This window comes from Sinocyclocheilus anshuiensis, unplaced genomic scaffold (genome assembly GCF_001515605.1).
Source record: "Sinocyclocheilus anshuiensis isolate Anshui unplaced genomic scaffold, SAMN03320099.WGS_v1.1 scaffold380, whole genome shotgun sequence".
In the NCBI taxonomy this organism is placed as follows: domain Eukaryota; kingdom Metazoa; phylum Chordata; class Actinopteri; order Cypriniformes; family Cyprinidae; genus Sinocyclocheilus; species Sinocyclocheilus anshuiensis.
Genome location: NW_015557081.1, coordinates 1,008,549 through 1,016,224, shown reverse-complemented (window position 1 = coordinate 1,016,224; position 7,676 = coordinate 1,008,549). Strand labels below are relative to the sequence as shown.

The 7,676-nt window shown below is 38.3% G+C and overlaps 1 protein-coding gene across 4 annotated transcripts in view; it reads left to right on the top strand.

Annotated features, from left to right (window-relative positions):
• Window positions 1–3,641: 3,641 nt before the first annotated feature.
• Window positions 3,642–7,676, top strand: part of LOC107676914 (plasma membrane calcium-transporting ATPase 1) — a 36,133-nt gene continuing 32,098 nt past the window's right edge. For 3 of the 4 annotated variants that reach the window (XM_016471653.1, XM_016471654.1, XM_016471652.1), the window contains exon 1: window positions 3,643–3,737. The gene's annotated coding sequence lies outside the window, so the exon portion shown is untranslated. Of the gene's footprint in view, window positions 3,738–7,676 lie in introns of all 4 variants that reach the window. The other variant, XM_016471655.1, reaches the window with a different exon arrangement.

The window sequence follows — 7,676 nt, the reverse complement described above, 5'->3', positions numbered from 1 at the left end:
AGTTACAGTAGTTCTGAGAGGGAAGCTCTAAAGTTGTTTATTTGTATGTGTCATTATGTTTGATATTTTATTATCTATGCAACAAAATGTATATATTTCAAGTTTGGCCTAAGCATCCACAAACCTTTTGAGGCCACTGTATGTATATTACTATAATGCTAAATATAGTCAGACTTCTGTCTTTTCTCTCTGCTTTCTCTGTGTTTCTTGTGTCCCATCAGAATGAAGGAAGTTCTGTGCTGACATTGTGGAAAAAGCTGTAGTAAGAGCCAGATTGCTGGAGAAGGGAGATTGGTGACCAGAGGAAGTAATAATAGCGTGTGTCCTGACTGATAGGGTACTGGACCCTCTTGTGTAAGTCTGTTAATGAGCCATTTCCACTGTCCTCTTCTTCCACATTGATTTGAGTCAGCTGACATTCCATGACAGCTCTTTTGTCATCTTCTGCAGAGTTTCAACAGTGACGCTGTTAAGTCTCATGACGGCTTCGTTGCCTGCCCTGAGGAATTTTTCCTGTCAAAGAAGTATTTTTGACCCAAGAATGCTTTGTTGTTCACTCTGAACAGCTTGTTAAGCAAACATTCTTATCTCAGATCTCGATAAGAAGCCAAGACCGCCACCAACTTCCCTCTTCTGACATCACAAGTATGTGTGGCATAATATCCAGCAAGGTCATACATTAGTACTCATGTGATAGTTTATATAAATATATTTTTATTTTATTTTCTTATATTTCTAAATAATTATATTTTTAATAATTATTGTGTATATTTTAAATAATTGTGTAGAATTAATTGCAATTGTTACATCTTTAAATAATTATGTAATACTTTTTAACTTTAATTAATTGTATAATTTTGTTCATTTACGCATTTAGCAGACATATATAGAATATAGAATGGTATGTTTGTATTAATATTAATGTAATTAATGATATAATTATTACCTTTTAAACTGTAAATTTACTGTACATTTTCTTGTGGTTCTATGTTTATGGACAGTCCAATGTGCATTTTAAATATTAAATCATACCTTGAAATACTAAACTTTGACACTGTGTCATCGTAGATAGTGAACGGTCGCACATATACTGTATGTATCTGTATAAGATAATATGTTTAAGAAGTAAAAAATGGTGGCTGCACTTGCGCATCCGTGCACTGCTGGGACATCTGCTCAAGGGCCAGGCATCACTGTAAAAAATCTCAGAAGTGGAAACTGGAACAAATAAATATAGGATTCATGTCTTCAGAGGTTTTGGAAGCCTGGAAGGAAACTTGTTTGTCAGCCTCTTGTGGCTTAGCAAGGGCTATATGTTACTTTTAGATGAAAATATGGTGCAAACCAAAGTGGTCTGGCCTATACAGATTACTCCAGAGATTCCTACAGCAAACATATGCATCACATGCTCCACATTTACAAGCTGCTTGCACTAAATGAGCAATCAATGCACTCGCTGACACCTCCCCTCCCCACACTATCTGATTGAACATTAGCAAACATTTGAGCCTTGCTTAACGCAAGTTAAAATTACATGGTCTTAAAAAGTTGAAGTTTTGCTGTATATTAAAACCCACTGCTCAATGAAGACGGTCTTGTGCAGCGATGCCCTTCTTGTTAATGATAAAAAGGATTTTGTCAATAGCACCCAGCACAAACGCTGCTGCCTGTTTATCATCAACTGTGTCTGTTTTTTCCCCAGCAAGTTGAGCAGAGGTCCTTGTGTGATAGTAAAACCAGAAGATGTCTTGATCTTTGGGTTCCCAGAAAATTATAGCTACTGGATGGTGAAGAGTCTCTGTCTATATAAAGGGTCAAAACACAAAGATGGTGAGAGCATGAACCTCATCATAGTGGAATAATCTTCCGCCTAATCAGCAGAATTCCTCAAAATCAGAAAACCTTGATGACACAGCACTCACTTGAATACCTGAATCATAACATCATAACCATCTATACTAAGGCAAGTTCTACTATATTTAATTGATAAATGTATTATTAGTAGTAGTAGTAGTGGTAGTATTTTGTATTTTTGGCATTTAAGTATGTAATATTGTCATTTAATTGTAATTTAGTACACACACACACATTGGCATTTTGGTATTTAACATTTGGTCATTTAATTTTAATTTAGTATATATATATATATATATATATATGTGTGTAATATGTGTTGTTTGTCACTTTGAATACACCCCCAAATGAATGCCTGTAAATGTCAGTAGAAAAGTATCAAAAGAATGAACAGAATGAAGATTGTGATGTGGCTTCCTCTGAGGCCTTCGTGGGGAAACCCACAACACAGTTCCACTTTTGGCATCATCTTTCAAGTGCACCACGGTCAACATATGACAACAATGGTTACCATGACAAAAATGAAGCTGTGAAGAAAGAAACCACAACCAGTACTAGGGGACTTCTCAGCAAATCTTAGATGTCACGTGTGAGAAAACGTTGTGCCTCTATGAATAATTGGTTTCAATATCATTTCCAGTAGACATGTTTGAAGAACTTGGCTGCTAATTTTGGTGTATGTTTTTCTTGTCTATAGCCTGAATTCTTTCACATTTAATAGACAGAGCATTCACGTGTACTGTAGTCGAATTAGAGTGAGTATCTTATAATCAGTACTATTTCATTACATTTGTAATAGATTAGATTAGACTGTTACACTGCAAGACTTGCAGCACTCCACCTCAGGAACAGGATATGCCATCTTTATCACGATTAAAGGAAGCTGTGTCTCATGCGAAATTATAAATACCACAGTACATGTAAGAATTTTTTGCGCATTATCTCTTTAAAAGACATTTTTTTGTTTTTATTTCAGTTTTTGTTACCTAACCAAGGATTTTCATTCGCCTCTGGTAGAGGTAGTCCCCGACATGAGGGCTTAATTGGCACAACAAAGGTTCACAAACAGAAATGCTCCGGGCTTGTACTACTGCAATTTTTAAAGGAAGATGCCAGACTGGCTGCTAACTAAACTAAGTGCTTCAGTGGACGTGCGTTTGATGAAAATGCAGAGAGAAAAATGCTGGTGATGCAAGTTCACTCCATTAGCATGAGAAAGAAAGAACTGAGAATTGCACAATATTTTGCACAATCTGTCTAGTTATCTATTTCAATGAAAGAATGAGGCTCAACCTGATTCAAATAACCAACAGTAAGATGTTAACCAACTGACAAATGTTTAATTCATAGTCTTGGGAAAGCGCTGCAAAATGCAGTAATCCGGTTCAGATCAGCGATCGTACTCAGTTTCTACACACTGCGAATCAAACACAACACCAGAATCGACGAGACAACTGGCGACGTCATGGAAAAAATGACGTCAGGTTCAATTAGCCGCCGGGGAAGACTCGTCTGTGACTGTGGGCGGGGCTTACAACGCCGGCTCGCGCTGAAGCGTGTCGTTTATTAAGTTAAAATAAACCACGACGCCGAACGAGTCATTTTACACTTAACCGCTCTCGGAAACATCTTTATAAATTATGTTAATGCGCGCGGACGCTGGGCAGAGGGTGCGCCTAGCGTGATTGACATCTCATCTCAGCCAATGAGGAAAGTCCTGCATGTCAGCGGCCGTCCTCCTGATGCGCATCACATGTCTCAAGCAACGCGCGGCTGTGGGAGGGATTTCTCTGCAGATTGGAGGAGCTAGATAGACGGCAGAGTGAGTCTGAGGGAGACCGAGAGAGTGAGGGGGATTTCTGAGGCACCCTTCGGAGAGCATTGTGAGTGTAATTTCACCATTTCTCGCATGCGTGCTCGTGTTACTGCCGCGTTTCAAATGCACCAGTTTTTTTGCTTCCTCTCCGCTGATTGTCTACATTCACCGCGCTGTCCGTTAGCTTGCGTTATTATCAGCTAGCCAAATTGGCTAGGCAACTCCTGCTAGATTGGTAGCAGGCAGAGAAAGGGGCAAGAAGGCAACCAGGCTGCTGTGCATTTTTAACCCACACCTGCCTATTGTCTCTGCAGGGGAGGGGGTGTGTGGAAAATCAATGCAGGGATGATGTGTAGCGCACGCTGGAAAGTTGCTTTTGACGTATGAAGCTTGTGAAATGTGTGCGCGCCGCGTTTCTACATCTACGATCACGCGACAGTTAATATTTTAGAAATACTACTAATAAAATAACATTATTCTATAATAAACTAATGATTTAATAAAATACTAAATGTGCGTTGGAGATTAAACATCGTCTAAAATATATAAAAGGAGCATATTTGTGTGTGGGTTTTGACATGTTATCCTAGACAGGGTGGCCCTAATGTTATTTTAACGGCCGTCAATTTTTTGAAAGCTGCTAAATAAAAGGCTCGCGCTGTGACTGTTACAGATCCGTTGACTGTCATTCGTTTTGGTCTTTGCGATAAGAGCGTTAACTCAAGTGAAACTAACGCGCTGTCTCTAACGTTATGATTTTCTCGGACTCGGAAGAGACATTTTATTCTCTTACATGAACGTTTTGGAGTTTATTGACAGTTCGCTCTTATGAAATGCTGTCAAACGAGCTAACTTGTTCCTCTGAGCGACCGTCTCTGTAAGTTTAACTGTCGGTGACTTGTGACATTAGCCGGGTATTTTTAGGGTTTTACCTAAAAATGAGTGTTTGAGTCGCGTTAGAAATTTGGAGACCGCTTCAGTTTCGGGTGAGTTAAGATGTTTATCTGGTGTCAATATCAAGACTAAACAGTAACGTTACACCCTTTTTTGACAGGATTATTTGAGTTGAGACCGCTAGCAGGCTAAAGCCAAATGTGAAGACGCTTCAGCTGTCAACTTGCTTTTCGACCCATTACCTGCTTGTTCACTTATCGCATTTCGATGCGTATTTTACAAGAACCGTTTAGACGGCGTTCAAAAAGCTTAAAATGGCAATTTGGTCATCGTTTTCTCACCACTATGTTGATCCAAACCCGCGTGACTTTCTTGTTAAGAGATGTTAGTCAGAGTGACAGCCGCAACCGCCATTCACTTTCATTGTACGTTACTGACTGCCCTCCATAACGTCGATATTTTGCGAAGAAAGTAAGGTGTGTAACAAGTAAATTATTTTATTTCTTTTTGGGTGAACTGTCCCTTTAAGCTTGGCGTGTTCGTGTCAACAGTTGTAGTATACAGTCCTAACTCCTCCTGCCATGTGCGACTCGGCATGGGGACTGGAACAAGCGCTGTGCGACACGTCAAATTTGCTAGCATCGTATTTGAAGGAGCAGATGTGCAAAACACAATGTACCCAGCCTAATCGGCTGACTTATTTTATTTACTGTCTGCCTAATGTGTTGAGATTGAATATGGCACCTAGAATTTCTAGATAGACCCAGGTGTGCGTTTAAATAGCGTGTCAGGTCTGTTGCTTCTGCATCATTCGCAGCCCTGTTGCTTCTTTTGCTCGAGCTTATATAGCTCCTGATAATACCTCGCTGTACGACAGCAATGCTGAATTTGACCTTGAGTCTACAGTGTATATTCAGCTTTATTTAAATCAATTCGTAGGGGTGTATTTGTAAGTGCAATTTTTTGATCTTCACAGAATGCTTTAGATGTACACTGACCTTTGACAGGTGTAGACTCAGTGGGTTTATTGAGATTTAAATGTGTTTGTAAGGAACATATGTTGTCATTGTAAAAACCATTCCCGAGAAAATTTCTCCAAAACAAGACGTGTGTTGTTGCAATACAGTACAAAATCATGATCATTGTAACTGCTGAGCGTCAAACTGTCTGTTAAAAGAGACAATTGTTTTCTTATGGCAGGATGGAAATGTGATTTTACTTAAGTAATTTTTTTTTAATGATTTACCCCAACATTAAATAAACTAACCTTTGACACAAGTGAGCTTCAGAGGCCTTTGGACTGTTATACGCACAGGCATGGCCTAGTTGTATATCTATTGATTTAATAAAAATTTTTGACCTAGATATTAGTATGCAATAAAATATTGAGTTTCTTGAGCTTTATAGTAGAATTGATATTTATAGGCACTGTGAGAAGAAGCTTGCATTCAAATGACGATTACGATTAGTCTTGTCATGCTTATAATTTAGTAGCCTATATATTATTATTGTTATATTATAGTGTTTATATATTATATATCCCACGTTGTTTTAGTATCATTGAGATTGAGATGTTTTTATTAATATTTTGAATTAGGCTAGTTCTTATATTTTTGGTTTTAATTTTAATTAGTTAAAAGTTTAGGAATTTTGTTGAGTTTTTGTTTTTTAAAAGTCTTGTCTATATAACTTTGAATAATACTTACTTCCTTAGTTATTTTGATACAAGAAGTTAAACTAAATGACAAATTAGAAATTTAAATAATTAAATTAAGGTTTATATTTTATTTTATTTTAGTTAACAATTGTTTTTTATGGTTTTAGTTTTAGTTAACTATATTGACCCTTTATTAATATAATTTAATATAATGCAAAATGATGCATTATTATTTTGTAAGATGCATATGCACATGTGAGATTGTGTGTTGGCCTTTAGCATATGTTTTGTTTAAATTTAACACCGTAAACCCAAATTATTTAATTATGGACAATGGCTGTACCTCAAGTAATGTTTTAACTATGGTTTGGTCAAACAAAGTGTACATGCTTTGGTACAGCACATGTAGTACAAGCTGTTAGGGATGCTCCGATCGATCGGCCAGAGATCGGTATCGGCCGATAATCACATTTCATGACTTGATCGGTACTCACTATTTGGCAGATCTCACGAACCGATCGCAATTTGATGACGTCAACGCCTGACCACGTACATGATGCGTGGGGACGTAAATGATTTTAAGCCACAGTCATGTCATCGCCGGTGTGGAAATGCTATGACGTTTCGAGAAACAATGAAAAATTTGCTATTTGTCGTGTATGTTTTGCATGATGATGAATGGATGGTTCATTTTTAACAGCAGATTCAGTGACGTTAGAGCTGATCTGCGCCTCACTGCACACGTCTGTGGCGCGTTATGGCTCCACGGGAACCGGAGCTGCTCGCGGCCGTTCTAGTCAGTGCTTGTGTTTATACTGCAGCCGCGGCATGTTTCTGAAGCGGCTCTCCGCGCTGCTTGGCTAAAAATAGTCTTTTGTGAGTTGGCACAGCATGGAGGACGGAAAAAAAACCTTGTCTGAGCCGTATCGCTGATCGTGGGCTGCTTTTAAATAAACGTTTATTTATAAAACAAAATATCTTCTTTGGCCATATTAGCCTACTCTTTTGTGAGTTGTCACAGCATGGAGGACGGAACAAAACCTAGTCGGAGCCATAAGGGATAACGGTAACATAATACGCTGATCGTGGGCTGCTTTTAAATGAACATTTATTTATAAAACAAAATATCTTCTTTGGCTATATTAGCCTACTTAATAGCATTAACACAGGCTTTACTCCTTTCAAACTTTATCTGGAATGTCACCGTTTCTGTCACTGCCACTTCCCAATCAGGCGAACGAACACACACACACACACGTGAAATCGTCTGCCTCATGGAGAAAAAAAAAGTAGTTAATATTTGCATCATTTATGATTTATCCACCCGCAAATAATCAGAATGCATTTTAAAGCGGGAGAAACAGAGGTTTCCCCGGTAACAGCTGTACACAAAGCAGCGCTGAGCTCACAAACTCTGCTTTATCAGGCATATAACATGAAAGATGAAATGAAAAT